At 43.4% G+C, this 16,481-nt stretch overlaps 1 protein-coding gene across 1 annotated transcript in view; it reads left to right on the forward strand.

Moving 5' to 3' along the window:
- Positions 1-16,481, forward strand: part of naalad2 (N-acetylated alpha-linked acidic dipeptidase 2) — a 485,356-nt gene that overhangs the window by 204,406 nt on the left and 264,469 nt on the right. The window lies entirely within an intron of this gene.

Consider the following 16,481-nt stretch of genomic DNA (forward strand, 5'->3'; position numbering starts at 1 on the left):
CTTGCGTAACTATTCAGGTAAGTACATCGGAACTCTCCAAAGTCTCTGACTTTAGAGCTGGAGGCATTTTCAGAGGGTTCCGGGGAGCAGAGGAATTGCCTATCGGAAGTTCAAAGTTCCTAAGCAATTTCCACAGAATCATTGCATCGGGACCTCCTTGGGGTCCCGACGTGCATCTTGGGTTAGATGCCAAATTTACAATGATCCGGAGACTGGAAGATCTGGGTCAGTATTTTTTTTAAAAATTAAGTTTACTGAAATTCCAATAATGTTTTACACAATGAACTGTTTAATTTGACAACACAGCACTTTTATACTGAATTGACGAGCATAGTATCAATAATATTCACAGAGAGCTCAATCTTGACTGCCCTTTGTTGGGGGTAAAGTTGGGAAGTCAGCACCTTCTGCTTCTGTTCAAAAGCAAATGAGTACAGCCTTCCAGCCACCCAGTGTCAATGAGATTTTTTGAATCAATAAAATGATGTCAACAAGTTTGTTTTAATCTTCAAAAAATGTCCTCAAAAACAGAGATTTTTATCAGCTAACTTTCTACTGATATTGATAGGCACGATTGAAGGAAGAATTAATTGCATTTCTTTGGTGCTTTATCATGTTCAACTTTCTCCAAAAGCTTCACACTGTGGCTTACTTTCTGAAGCACGTGGGCAGATATACAGAGAAAACAGCAGTCAGTCTATGCCAAAAATAACCCAAAAACTGAATTAAATGACCAGAAAATCTAGTTCTGTAATACTATTGGTTATTGAAGGAATTTGTCCAGTTTACTTGTACTTCCTGTCAGAACCATGATTGGAACCCCTTTGTCCTCACCTTCCATCATCAGTGTCCACAGTTGGAACATCCTCCATCATTTTTGCCAACTCCAACACAATCCTGAAACCAAATACATCTTCCTCTCCCCTCCCCCTTCAACTTTCTGCAGGGGCTGTGCCTTCTGTGATAGCTGGCCGACTCTTACATCACTCTGAACAATTCCTTTCCCTGACACCTCCCTGTGCAAGCTCTTGAGATGCCATAATTGCTCTTTCATCTCCTCCCTTCCCAACATAGATGGACCCAAACACTATTTTTGATGAGACTATGATTTACTTGTACTTCTTCCAATCTAGTACAATGGATTTGTTGATCACAGCAAGGTCTCATCTTCTTCATCGAGGAGAACAAACACAGATTGAGTGATCACCTTTCCTCTCTTCCATCCAAAAGTACAACACTGAGCTTCATTAAACATTTTTAATTCTGTGTTCCACTTCCATTCATGCCCCTGCCCTTGGCCACCTACACTGTTTCAGTTAAGATCACTTCAAGCTTAAGAAAAAGCACTTCATTTTCTTACTTAGAAAATCTTAATGCAATCAGGCAGATCCAACATGGTTTTGAGAAAGGGACATCATGTTTGACTAACTTATTAGCATCCTTTGAGGAAGTAACATCCAACGTGGATAAAGGGCAACCTGTGGTTGCAGTGTATTTGGATTTCCAAAAGAAATTTGACAAAATACCAAATCAAAGATTATTACACAAAACAAAAGCTCATGGTGTAGGGGGTAATATATTAGCATAGATAGAGGATTCATTAGCTCACAGGGAAATGGTAATTTTCAGGTTGGCAAGGTGTTGCCAGTGGAGTGCCATGGGGATCAGTGCTGGGCCTCAGTTATTTACAATCTATATCAATGACTTGGATGAAGGAACTGAATGTATGGTTGTTATTGTTGCTGATGATGCAAGATAGGTAGGAGAGTAAGTTGTAAAGAGGACAACGTAAGTTGTACAGAGTCTGTAAATGGATATAGATTGGTTAAGTTGGGGGGGGGGGGGGCAAAAATTTAGCAGATGGAGTATAATGTGGGAAAATGTGAACTTGTCCACTATGACAGGAAGAATAGAAAAGCTACATGTTATTTAAATGGAGAGAGGTTGCAGAACTCTGCAGCACAGAGGGACCTGGGTGCCTTGGTACAAGAATCACAAAAATGAATAGGCAAGTACAGCAAGTGATTAAGGAGACAAATGGAATGTTAGTGTCTATTACAAGGGAAGTGGAGTATAAAAGCAGGGAAGTTTTGCTCCAACTAGAGTTGTACAGGGTGTTAGTGAGACAACACCTGGAGTACTGTGCATAGTTTTGGTCTCCTTATTTTAGAAGGGATATAATTGCATTGGAAGCAGTGCAGAGAAAGTTCACTGTGCTGATTCCTGGGATGAAGGGCTTGTCTTATGAGGAAAAGTTGAAGAGGTTGGGCTTGTATCCATTGGAATTTAGAAGAATGAGAGGTAATCTTATTGAAACATATAAGATCCTGAGGGGTCTTGGCAGGGTAGATACTGAGAGGGTGTGGGAGAGACTAGAACTAGGGGACACAGTTTAAAAAAATAAGGGGTCCCCCATTTAAGGAGAGGATGAGAATTTTTTTCTCTTAGAGGGTTTTTAGTCTGTGGAATGCTCTTCCCCAGAGAGCAGTGGAGGGAGGGTCATTGAATATTTTTAAGACTGAGTTAGATAGTTTCTTGACTGACAAGGGAGTCAAAGGGTATCAGGGTAGACAGGAAAGTAGAGGCCATGATCTTAAATGGCAGAGCAGGCTCGAGGGGCTGAATGGCTGAATGCTCCAAATTCATATGTTTGTTATCAACTAGGCACCTTACCGCTGTCTGGCCTTAATACTGACAATAACAAGACTTTACCCACTATCATAGAATGATATAGTACAGAGGCATGTCATTTAGCCCTCCAGTCTTGTGCCAGACCTTTGAAAGAATGATCCAATTTGTTCCACTCCTCTGATCTTTCCTCATATCACTGGAATATTTTTGTTTCCAAGCATATATCCTATTCCCATTTTAAGTTTATTATTGAATCACCTTTCTTCACCTTTTCAGCATTGCATTCCAGATCAGAATAATTGGCCACATTTTAAAATAAGTTGTTCTCATTTCACCTCTGGCTTTTTGACAATTGTCTTCTATCCCTGTCCTCTGATTACAAACCCTTCCATCAGAAGTGGTTTCTCCTTATTTACTCTATCAATACCTTCATAATTTTCTCCACCTCTATTAAAGCTCCTCTTAATCTTCTCTGTTGTAAGGAGAATTCCAGCTTCTCCAGTATCTGCATGTGACAAAAGTTCTGCATCCCTGGTACTATTCTCACATATCTCATTTGTACCTCCCTGAAGGCCTTGACATCCTTCTTAAAGCATGGTGTCCACAATTGGACACGTCGCCAGGTTTAATAATTGGGGTGTTGGTGGCATGTAAAATTCAGCAGGTGGCCTTCCCGCTGCCTACCCACCCACCCATGCCTGAAATTTCACAGGGGAAGGAACAGAGTAGGCATCAGGCGGCCCTTAAGTGGTCAATTAATGACCACTTAAGGGCATTGTAATGATATTTTACCTACAGTGAAGGGAGCTGTGTGGGGGGGTGGAGGGATTCCCCAACTGTCAAAGTGTGCTTTTTCGCGCATACACATGAAAGATCGCACTGCTCCCTGAGACTAAGTGCTATCTCAGGGAGCTCACTCTCAGTGCTTCAAAGTGTCAAAATAGAAAAATAAAAAAAATATTAACATGTCCCCCTCATGCGACAATGTCACACGAGGTGGGGCATGTTAATAAATCTCACGTAAAGTTTATTTAAGATTTTTAAAACAGACATGAAACCTCATCCCACCAGTGGATGAGGTTTCATGTTTTATCAGAAGTCCGCTGGGTCTCCTGGCCTGCCCACCAGCCTTAAGGTTGGACGGTCAGGGCCCTTAATTACCTTAATTATCCTGTCAATGGCCTCAATTTGCCATTGACAGGTCGGTGGGCGGACAGCTGATTTTGCTATTCACCCACCTCCCTGAATATTTAAATGGGGCGGGATGACATCGGGGGTTCCTTCCAACGGCATCCCGAGTCATTTTCCCATTGGCAAGCGGGGCCGGCCCCCAAATTGCCAACGGGAAAATTCAGGCCCTTGAATGCTCTATTCACAAAATGCAAATGCACTCTATCTCTCTGTTTACATCTCAAACAATACATCTCAAACTAGTACATCAAAGCACCCAGACTAGCTGGCTTTAATCCAATTAAGACATACCCGCAGACCAAACCTCTGTTAAAAAAATATTTTCCAAAATATTATATACATTAATAGCTTCATGATGTGCCCCTCCTTATCAAAAAATGAACCGTCATAATTCTAAAAGATGGCTTCATTTTGATAACCCATCTCGCGCTATCTTCTATACTTATTACCCTATTACATTATCAGATGCATGCATTAACATAAATATATATATATACAAGTCCTTAATATCAATAGAAATCATTCTTGTTCAGTGTCAAGGTTTTTTTTTAAATATCACAATTTTCTTTAAGCTTCAAACTTTTGATAATGCATCTGTGAACAAATTTTCTCTTCCAGCAATATGTATAATAAATAGATTGAATGGTTGTAATAATAGACTCCATCTGAAAAGCCTTACACTTTTGTCACGAAATTTGTCCAAAAACCTCAAAGGATTATGATTTGTATAAACAATTGTTTCTGATGAATTGTTTGCAACATAAATTTCAAAATGCTGCAAAGCTAACACCAAACTCAAAGTCTCTTTTTCGATCATTGAATATCTTTCTGTAGTACATTCAACTTCCATGAAAAATACCCTATCGGTTTTTCAATTCCAGTGTCATCTTCTTGTAACAGTACAGCCCCAATGCTTATATCGCTTGCGTCAATGGCCAACTTGAATTGCTTGGCATAATTGGGTACTGCCAACACTGGTGTCATAGTCAATACAGTTTGCAAATTATCGAATGACCCCTGACACTCCAGTGTCCATTGAAGCTCCTTGTTTTTTAATAGTTCAGTCAGTGGAGCAATCACTTGGCTAAAGTTTGGTACAAATTTCCGGCAAAACCCACACATGCCCAGAAATCTCAAAACTTCTCGTTTTGTTGTAGGCACTGGGAAATCCACAATAGCCTTGACTTTCACATCTCACAAAGCTTTCTTACCATGTCCAATGGTATGGCCTAGATACGTAACTTGCGCTTTTGCGAATTCATTTTAGCCAAGTTCATCACCAAATTAGCTTCTTGTAGTCAAGTAAATAACTATTCCAGATGCTGTAAATGCTCCTCCCATGTCTGACTGAAAACAATTAGATCATCAATATAAACCGCACGGTTGCTTAGACCTGTAATTATTTTGTTTGTCAATCTTTGAAATGTTGCTGGTGCATTCTTCAGACCAAATGGCATGACTTTAAACTAATGTAGCCCACTTAGCGTTACAAAAGCATCATGTAAAGCTAAATGTGTCTTTCCCAACTTATTTCCACAAATAGGTTTGTGTGACTGCAATAGCTTTTCCAAATCACTTTGACACTTGCTAGGAAGATAACTCAATATTGCATTTAAATTTTAAAGCACCCCTTCATTATCCAATTTGATTAGAGGAAAATCAATTTTAGAGTCCTGCACTTCCATCTCTTTCTCACCATCATTAACACCTCTTTTTGTTTCTCTTTCCTTTCAGAATACTTTCAAGCATATTTACATGACACACTCTCTGCTTCTTTCTTCTAGCTGGAGTATTTATTAAATAAGTTACTTCACTCAATTTCTTTTCAATCCTGTAAGGTCCACTAAACCTTGCCTTTAATTAACCCCTAGCACTGGTAACAAAACTAATACTTTCTCTCCAGAAACAAAACTTTGAATTTTAGCCTCCCTACCTGCTTTCACTTCCATCGCTTGCTGTGATTTTCCTGTTACTTGACATATATGACAGGTTCTACAGAATTTGACTACATCCCTATGCAATCCTGGCCAAAAAAAACCCATCTGTATCTTTTCCTGTGTTTTCCTAATTCCTAAATGTCCCCCCATTGGAATTTCATGAGCAATCCTCAGAATCTCATTTCTATAACCTAATGGGATAACAATCTGATGCACCTCCCTCCAGTTTTCATTTGCTGAGACTTAATCCAGTTGCCACTTTCTCATTATTATATTCCCACGAAGACAATAACATACTGGAATACATTTTACTTCTGTTTCTGAATAAGCTTTCTGACATAACTGTTTTAATTGCAAATCATTTTTCTGTAACTCCACTAACCTCTTTAAGTTAAACACTTCAATTGAACTCAAACAGAATTACCTGGAAAAACTCAGCAGGTCTGGCAGCATCGGCGGAGAAGAAAAGAGTTGACGTTTCGAGTCCTCATGACCCTTCTAGTTCTGTTGAAGGATCATGAGGACTCGAAACGTCAACTCTTTTCTTCTCCGCCGATGCTGCCAGACCTGCTGAGTTTTTCCAGGTAATTCTGTTTTTGTTTTGGATTTCCAGCATCCGCAGTTTTTTACCCACAATAAATTGAACCCCTGCATTGGGCAATTTTTCTACCACTCCAACTGTAACTTCACCATTCTTCCATTTGCTCTTTAAATTTACCTTCCGCAATGGAATAGATTTAGCATCTCCATGAACCCCGCTTATTATTACCTTCTCCTGCAGCACTCCCTCTGAACAACAAATATCACTATCCCACAGCATTAAGGATTGTCTAGCCCCTGTGTCTTTTAATATTTTAAAATCTTTACCCACTCAACCCTGTACACGTGGAAATACTTGCCCTTCACATACAAAGTCTTTAAACATTTCTGCAACCTGCTCCTCAAAATTCTCTTGCATAAACTGTGAACACATTCTCACTTCTTTACCTTTCACTGATTCTCCCTGTTTCACCTGTGCCTGAATCTCAGAACCCAGATTACTTTTACTTCCAGAACTTTTCTGTACCCCAATAATTCCATAGAACCATAGAAAAGTTACAGCACAGAAGGGGGTCATTCGGCCCAACTTGTCCATGCCAGCCCGAGGACACACAGGTGCCCTTTCTAATCCCACCTTCCTGCACCCAGCCCATAGCCCTGCAGTTTCCAGTGCTTTAGGTGCACATCCTGGTACTTCTTAAAAGAGTTTAAAGTTTCTGCCTCTACCACCAACTTGGGCAGCAAATTCCAGACACCCACTACCCTCTGCGTAAAAAAGCCCTTCCTTATGTCCCCCCTACACTTTCTGCCACTTATCTTGAATCTATGTCCCCTGGTTCTAGAATTCTCCATCAAGGGAAACAATTTTATCCTGTCCACTCTATCTATTCTCCTCATATTCCTACAGATTTTTCCTGCAATCTCCAACACACTGACTTTGTGTGCCCCACTTTATTACAATGAAAAGACCTCAATTTTCAAATGTCACTTCTACCTTCAGCAATTTCCTTTTTGTTCTGAAAAAAAACTTCCTTAAGCAAGGAGTCAGGATGGCTAAAAGGGGTCATGAAAAGTCACTGGCAACCAGGATTAAGGAAAATCCCAAGGCCTATTATACATATGTAAAAAGCAAGAGAGTAGCCAAGGAAAGGGTAGGCCCACTCAGGGACAGAAGTGGGAATCTGTGTGTGGAGCCAGAAGAAATGGGAGAGATACTAAATGAATACTTCTCATCAGCATTCCCCAAAGAGAAGGACTTAGCGGTCAATTTGTCTAGGGAAGAGTGTGTAGATAGCCTGGATCATGTTGAGATCAAAAAAGAGGAGGTGTTAGGCATCTTGAAGAATATTAAGGTGGATAAGTCCCCAGGGCCAAATGGGATCTACCCCAGAGTATTGAGGGAGGCAAGGGAGGAGATTGCAGGGGCCTTGACAGAAATCTTTGTATCCTCGCTGGCTACGGGTGAGGTCCCAGAGAACTGGAGAATGGCTAATGTTGTTCCATTGTTTAAGAAGGGTAGCAGGGATAATCCAGGAAATTACAGGCCGGTGAGCTTTACGTCAGTGGTAGGGAAATTATTGGAGAAGATTCTTCCTGACAGGATTTACTACCATTTGGAAGCAAATGGGCGTATTAGTGAGAGGCAGCATGGTTTTGTGAAGGGGAGGTCATGTCTCACTAACTTGATCGAGTTTTTCAAGCAAGTGACAAAGATGATCGACGATGGAAGGGCAGTGGATGTTATATACATGGATTTCACTAAGGCCTTTGACAAGGTTCCTCATGGCAGACTGGTACAGAAGGTAAAGTCGCACGGGATCAGAGGTGAGTTGGCAAGATGGATACAGAATTGGCTTGGTCATAGAAGACAGAGGGTAGCATTGGAAGGGTGCTTTTCTGAATGGAGAGCTGTGACTAGTGGAGTTCTGCAGGGATCAGTGCTGGGACCTTTGCTGTTTGTAGTATACGTAAATGATTTGGAGGAAAATGTAACTGGGCTAATTAGTAAGTTTGCAGATGACACTAAGGTTGGAGGAGTTGCAGATAGTGAAGAGGATTGTCAAAGGATACAACGGAATATAGATCGGTTGGAGACTTGGGCGGAGAAATGGCAGATGGAGTTTAATCCGGACAAATGCGCGGTAATGCATTTTGCAAGGTCTAATACAGGCCGGAATTATACAGTAAATGGCAGAACCCTTAAGTGCATCGACGGGCAGAGGGATCTGGGTGTACAGATCCACAGGTCACTGAAAGTGGCAACGCAGGTGGATAAGGTAGTCAGGAAGGCATATGGCATGCTTGCCTTCATCGGCAGGGGTATTGAGTATAAAATCTGGGAAGTCATGCTGCAGAACCTTGATTAGAACCTTGGTTAGGCCACACTTGGAATATTGCATGCAATTCTGGTCACCACATTACCAGAAGGATATGGAGGCATTGGAGAGGGTGCAGAGGAGGTTTACCAGAATGCAGCCTGGTCTCGAGGTTATTAGCTATGAGGAGAGGTTGGAGAAACTTGGATTGTTCTCACTAGAGCGACGGAGATTGAGGGGTGACTTGATAGAAGTTTACAAAATTATGAGTGGCATTGACAGAGTAGATAGTCAGAAGCTTTTTCCCAGGGTGGAAGAGTCAATTACTAGGGGACATAGATTTAAGGTGAGAGGAGAAAACTATAAAGGAGATGTGCAGGGCAAGTTTTTTACGTAGAGGCTAGTGAGTGTCTGGAATTCGCTGCCAGAGGAGGTGGTGGAAGCAGGTACGATAGTGGTGTTTAAGAGGCAGCTTGACAAATACATGAATAGGATGGGAATAGAGGGATACAGACCCCGGAAGTACAAAATGTTTTAGTTGACGGGCAATATGATTGGCGCAGGCTTGGAGGGCCGGAGGGCCTGTTCCTGTGCTGTACTTTTCTTTGTTCTTTGTTCTTTGAACATCCAGCCACTCTTTCTCTTCCCTGACTACCTACCTTCCTTTCACCTTCCCACTTTTTATCCTTTGAAAGGGAGACGGAGAAAAGGTTTAGCTCTATGAACTAACTCATAATCATCATTATCTCTGCTACTTGCCTTACAGAATCAACCCTCTGTTCCTCCATGTGAATTCTCACTACTGACGGGGTTGAATCTTTAAAGTCTTCCAAAAGAATTACTTCCCTATTGTCTCCATTTTGAACATCTGTATCCATTGGTCAAAATTACTTTGTGTTACTCTTTCAAACTCAGTATAAGTTTTCCCAGGCTGTCTTCACATATTCCTAAATTCCTGCCTGTATGCTTCAGGAACCAACTCATATGCACTCAAAATAGCTTTTTCTGCAAAAAACCTCAAGCCCTCTACCTAATAGCTTAGATTGTAATAGTACTGTCCAGTTTTCTTGTGGCCATTTCATCTGCTTAGCTAGCTTATCAGATGAAATAAAGAATGCTTCAATAACTGTTTCCTTAAACTTTGGAAGAACTTGTACAAATTTAAACATAACCCCACTGGGTTCTACTCTAGTGATAAATCCTTCCTCACCTACTGACATCTCTTTTCTAACTGCCAACGTTTTCAGTTGGAATTCTCTTTCTCTTTTTCTTCCCTCCTTTTCTATCTTCGCAATTTCTAATTCCCTTTTAAAAGCCATTTCTTTGTCCTTTGCTTCTAATTCAAGCATTTTCATTTGCAACTGAAGTCTCACTACCTCCAGCTGTGACTCACTAGTGTCAGATTTCACTTCCATCTGTAGATGCTGTGCTATACTTTTAACTACATCGGATTTCTTAGCTCCTGCAGGTAACCCCAATTTTAACCTATCCACCAACTCTGTTAACTTACTTATGGTTATTTTCAACAACCCACTTAGAGTTATCTCTTCTACTCCCAGACAAGTCTTAGCAATTGCCAAATCCATCTTGCAGTCTCACCATTTATTTGACTGATCCCAAAAAAACCCTATCAGATGTTCTTCCCAATCATATTATGGTTTTCTAAGTAATGGCCTCAATTGGCCATTGACAGGTCGGCGGGCCTGCAGCTGATTTTACCGTGCCCCCGCCTTCCTGAAAATTTAAATGGGGCAGGGTGACTTCGGGGGTTCCACCTGATGTCATCCCATGTCATTTTACATGTCGGCGAGCAGGCCCCACCCCCTGCTCGCTAACGGCAAAATTCTGCCCATGGAGCTTTTATTTCTCACTGGAATGTATATTCATTGACAATTATAAAATACTTCTTTAAATGATCATGACTCCTCTATCATCATACCTTTAAATTTAATTTCCCAATCTTCCTCACCAAACTTGCCCCTCATCTCTACATCATTGTCTTCATTTAAGTTTGAGACTGTACATTCAGCATTAAGTATGTCACTCTTGAACTCAACATGAAACTCATCATATTATGATCTTTCCTCCCTAGAGGATTCCTGACTATTAGGTTGCTAATTAAGTCACTACACCGGAGAAGATCTAAAATAGCTTTATCCCTGGTTGACTTTACAATGTATTGTTCTACTAAATGGTCTCAAATGTAATCCATGAACTCGTCCTCCAATCTATTTTTGCCAATTTGATTAGTCTGATCTGTATAAAAATTAAATTGCCCTATGATTATTGCATTGCCTTTGTTAAAAGCTCCCCTAATTTCTGGACTAATATTCTATCCAACAGTGTAACTACTACTGTGATGGTTGGGAGGGGAATGGGGGGAGGGTGCCTGTAAAATACTCTGACCAGTGTTTTATGGTCCTTGTCATTTCTTATCTCCACCCATATTGGTTCTACTTTCTGCTCTTCCGAGCCATGATCCTGCCTCACTACTGTCCTTACATCATCTTTTCCTATCAGGGCGACCACCCTCTTCCCATATTCCCCACCCACCCCACCTTCTCCCCAACTTCTTTCCTATTTCGTCTGTCTTTTTGGAACTTCATGTGCCTTGGAATGTTTAGTTCCTAACCTTCATCATGCAACCAAGCCTCTGTATTGGCTGTTAGATCAAACCCATTTATTTGGAATTAATTTGTCTGTCTTGTCATGAATGTTTCACGTACTCAGATAAAGCACCTTTAATTTTAACCTTTTACTCTTTTCCCTGTTTGACCTTATTCACTGATCCGCTACTATCATTAAAATCTCTGTCAATTCCTGGCACCACCCTGGTTTATCTTTACCAAACTTACTGCACTGCTCTATTGTTCTATATCCCAGACTTTTCTCTCTAGTTTTACAAACTTCTCCTTACCTGCTGCACCCTCCCTCCACAACCCCACACTGCAACCCCCCCCACCCACCATTTTTAGTTCACAGAATCACAGAATTGTTACAGTGCAAAGGAGGCCATTCAGCTCATCGTGTCCACACCAGCTCTCCAAATGAGCAATTCATTGAGTGCCTACCTTCTCCCCATAACTCTGCACATTCTTCCATTTCAGATAACAATTGAATCCCCTTCTGAATGCTTCCATTTGTAAGATTTTGGGTTTGGGAGCCACAGATACCTCAAATAAGCAGTTGAGTATTCATGAGTAAATTTAAGGTCATTTATTAAGAAGTAACAGTTTAGATATGATGCATTTGCTAAATAGACAGGAAAAGTATGCAACTCATGACACTGGTGAGTGGTTCACTGATCCCGGAAACAAATGGATGTTCAGCATGGAGTGTGTGGATCTCAGTAGCTTTTGATGACAGCATTCTGCTTTCTAGTCAAAGTGTCCGGGAACTCTTCCCCCATCTTCATCCATCTTTCATGTCCATCTTCCGTCAAGGCGGCTGCCTAATGTGGACTGTCACCTGATGAGGACTGCCCCCTGTCTCCCAGCACACGTTAATATACCATATTTCTAGGGACTGGTAGCATACCAGTCAATCACCTGTTCAAACCCTTCTGACTAGTGGGTACAGGACAGGTATCCAAGATGTCAGTGTGGTCACCTCCCATCCTGTTTGTCACCTTGGCTTGAGGTCACCGGTGTATACAGGGCACCAGAATGTTTTCTGCGATCGGTTCAGGAATGTTTGCAGAGACTACTGACCTTAGTGTGGGGAGCACAATCTTTGTGACCTTTATCTTTACCTTGTCTTGGTCCCTGACTCCCTAGAATTGTTTGTTTTTTTTTTGAGGGAGAGAGTATAAGATGTTGTGCCAGATAGTTCCATGAGAGTTTTATATAAACACAGTTCTATATAAAAACTCTAAAAACACCATTTCTTAAAGGCACTATTTTTTACAAATTGAATCTGCCTCCAGCACACTCTCAGGCAGTACTTTACAGACCTTAACTACTCGTTGCATGAAAAAGTTTTTCTTCATGATGCTTTTGCCTCTTTTACCCATTACTTTAAATCTGTGCCCTCTCTTTCTCGATCCTTTCACAAGTGGGGACAGTTTCTCCCTATCTACTCTGTCCAGACCTCTCATGATTTTAAATACCTCTATCAAATCTCCTCTCAGCCATCTCTTCTCTGAGGAAAACAGTCCCAACTTCTCCAATCTATCTTCGTAACTGAAGTTCCTCATCCCTGGAACCATTCTGGGAATCCTTTCTGAACTATCTCCAATGCTTTCACATATCCTTCCTAAAATGCACTGCCCAGAACTGGATGCAATACTCCAGCTGAGACCAAACTAGTGTCTTATACCATTTCAACATAACTCCCTTGTGGTTGTGCTCTGTGCCGCTATTAATAAAGCCCAGGATAATGTATGCTTTATTAACTGTCCTCTCAACTTGCCCTGCTGCCTTTAATGACTTATGCACATATACAGCCAGGTCCCTCTGTTCCTGCACCCCCTTTACAATTGTGCCCTTTGTTTTATATTATCTCTCCATGTTCTTCCTACCAAAATGAATCACCACTTTTTCCCTGCATTGAATTTAATCTGCCACCTGTGTCCACCATTCCAGTTTAAAGCCCTAGCTGCAGCCCTCGTTATTTGATTCACCGGGAGTCTGTTCCCAACCTGCTTTAAGTGGAGACTATCTGATGTAACAGCTCCGTCTTTCCCCAGCACTGGTGCCAATGCCCCATAAATCAAAACTCCTGTCTCTCACACCACTTTTCCAGCCAGGTATTCAATTCTCTGATCAGTTTTATCCAATGCCAATTTACATGTAGCTCAGGTAGTAATCCAGAGATTATTACGTTTGAGGTTCTCTTTATTAATCTGAACCCTAGCTCCTCAAATTCCCTCAGTGGAATGCCATTCCTGGTTTCTACATGGAGCACAATCACCAGTCTTGCCTCTTCCACTCCAAGTTCTTTTCCAGCCATGAGAAAATATCCTTAACCCTGGCACTGGGCAAGCAACACAACCTTCAGGACTCCCAGTCACAATTGCAGAGAAAAGTATCTATCCCCCTGAATACACTATCCTGTACCACTGCTTCATTCCTTTTTGCACTCCTAACTACATGAACACTCTGAAGAAGGGTCATATGGACTCAAAACGTTAACTTTGTTTTTCTCTTTCCACAGATGCTGTCAGACCTGCTGAGTTTTTCCAACATTTTCTGTTTTTGTTTCGGATTTCCAGCATCCGCAGCATTTTGCTTTTATATACATGAACAACCTCCTGTATCATGGTATCATGTTCAGTTTGCCCAAGCACCCTGCAGTTTTTGCTCTCATCCACATAGGTAGAAAGTACCTCATACCTGTTGGACAAGGTCAAAGGCTGAGACTCCTCCATCACTACACACTAGATCACCTTACCAACCTGACCCAAGGTCACACCATTTTGTCACTGACTACGACTAAGTCTAAACTAATACCTGATTTCATGAATGTGACTGACTCCTAGGTCAAAGTGTCGCCATACCACTCCATGATGAATTGCAGTGTCTGCTCGAACTCCAGCTCAACAACTATGAGGCGCTGTTCCTTGAGCTGCAGACACTCACTGCAGATGTGGTTGCTCAGGATCTCATTGGCTTCCACCAACATCCACATGCTGCAGTGACAACAGGCGAACTGCTCTGCCATCACCGACTCTTTCACGTTTGACTAAAGATTTTATTCACTTGCTATTTAGTTTTATTAATTAGGTTATCTAGTTTATTTCATTAATTTAATAAAACAACTGTTTATACTTCGCTGTCCTTAGTTCAAACCACAATCTTCGCAAAAATGGCAACAAAATGTAATACAACCGAGCCAGTAACCTATCTGCTGTCCTGACTGTGAGTTGCTTGACCCTCTGCTGTTCTCACTGTGCTCTTGGCTCTCTGCTGTTCTCACTGTGCTCTCGTCCCTCTGCTGTTCTCACTGTGCTCTCGGCCCTCATGTTCTCACTGTGCTCTTGGCCCTCTGCAGTTCTCACTGTGCTCTCGACCCTCTGCTGTTCTCACTGTGCTCTCGACCCTCTGCTGTTCTCACTGTGCTTCTGACCCTCTGCTGTTCTCACTGTGTTCCTGACCCTCTGCTGTTCTCACTGTGCTCTCGACCCTCTGCTGTTCTCACTGTGCTCTCGACCCTCTGCTGTTCTCACTGTGCTCTCGAACCTCTGCTGTTCTCACTGCTCTCAGCCCTCTGCTGTTCTCACTGTGCTGCCGAACCTCTGCTGTTCTCACAATGTTCCTGACCCTCTGCTGTTCTCACTGTGTTCTCGTCCCTCTGCTGTTCTCACTGTGCTCTCGAACCTCTGCTGTTCTCACTGTGTTCCCGGCCCTCTGCTGTTCTCACTGCTCTCGGCCCTCTGCTGTTCTCACTGTGCTCTCAACCCTCTGCTGTTCTCACTGTGCTCTTGGCCCTCTGCTGTTCTCACTGTGCTCTCGATGCTCCGCTGTTCTCACTGTGCTCTCGGCCCTCTGCTGTTCCCACTGTGCTCTCGGCCCTCTGCTGTTCTCACTGTGCTCTCGGCCCTCTGCTGTTCTCACTGTGCTCTCGGCCCTCTGCTGTTCTCACTGTGCTCTCGGCCCTCTGCTGTTCTCACTGTGCTGCCGACCCTCTGCTCTTCTCACTGCTTTCGGCCCTCTGCTGTTCTCATTGTGCTGCCAACCCTCTGCTGTTCTCACTGTGCTCTCAGCCCTCTGCTGTTCTCACTGTGCTCTCGGCCCTCTGCTGTTCTCACTGTGCTGCCGACCCTCTGCTGTTCTCACTGTGCTCTCGACCCTCTGCTGTTCTCACTGTGCTCTCGGCCCTCTGCTGTTCTCACTGTGCTCTCGACGCTCTGCTGTTCTCACTGTGCTCTCGACCCTCTGCTGTTCACACTGTGCTCTCGGCCCTCTGCTGTTCACACTGTGCTCTCGGCCCTCTGCTGTTCTCACTGTGCTCTCGACCCTCTGCTGCTTTCACTGTGCTCTCGACCCTCTGCTGTTCTCACTGCGCTGCCGACCCTCTGCTGTTCTTACTGCTCCCGACCCTCTGCTGTTCTCACTGCTCCCGGCCCTCTGCTGTTCTCGTTGCTCCCGGCCCTCTGCTGTTCTCACTGCTCTCGGCCCTCTGCTGTTCTCACTGTGCTCTCGATGCTCTACAGTTCTCACTGTGCTGCCGACCCTCTGCTGTTCTCACAGCTCTCGGCCGTCTGCTGTTCTCATTGTGCTCTCGGCCCTCTGCTGTTCTCACTGTGCTCTCGGCCCTCTGCTGTTCTCACTGTGCTCTCGACGCTCTGCTGTTCTCACTGTGCTCTCGACGCTCTGCTGTTCTCACTGTGCTCTCGACGCTCTGCTGTTCTCACTGTGCTGCCGACCCTCTGCTGTTCTCACTGTGATCTCGACACTCTGCTGTTCTCACTGTGCTCTCGGCCCTCTGCTGTTCTCACTGTGCTGCCGCCCCTCTGCTGTTCTCACTGTGCTCTTGGCCCTCTGCTGTTCTCACTGTGCTCTCGACCCTCTGCTGTTCTCACGGTGCTCTGGGCCCTCTGCTGTTCTCACTGTGCTCTCGGCCCTCTGCTGTTCTCACTGTGCTGCCGACCCTCTGCTCTTCTCACTGCTTTCGGCCCTCTGCTGTTGTCACTGCTCTCAGCCCTCTGCTGTTCTCACTGTGCTCTCGACGCTCTGCTGTTCTCACTGCGCTGCCAACCCTCTGCTATTCTCACTGTGCTCACGATGCTCTGCTGTTCTCATTGCGCTGCCGACCCTCTGCTGTTCTCACTGTGCTCTTGGCCCTCTGCTGTTCTCACTGTGCACTCGGCCCTCTGCTGTTCTCACTGTGCTGCCGACCCTCTGCTGTTCTCACTGTGCTCTCGATG

The sequence above is a fragment of the Carcharodon carcharias genome, chromosome 11, assembly GCF_017639515.1.
Source record: "Carcharodon carcharias isolate sCarCar2 chromosome 11, sCarCar2.pri, whole genome shotgun sequence".
Lineage (NCBI taxonomy): Eukaryota > Metazoa > Chordata > Chondrichthyes > Lamniformes > Lamnidae > Carcharodon > Carcharodon carcharias.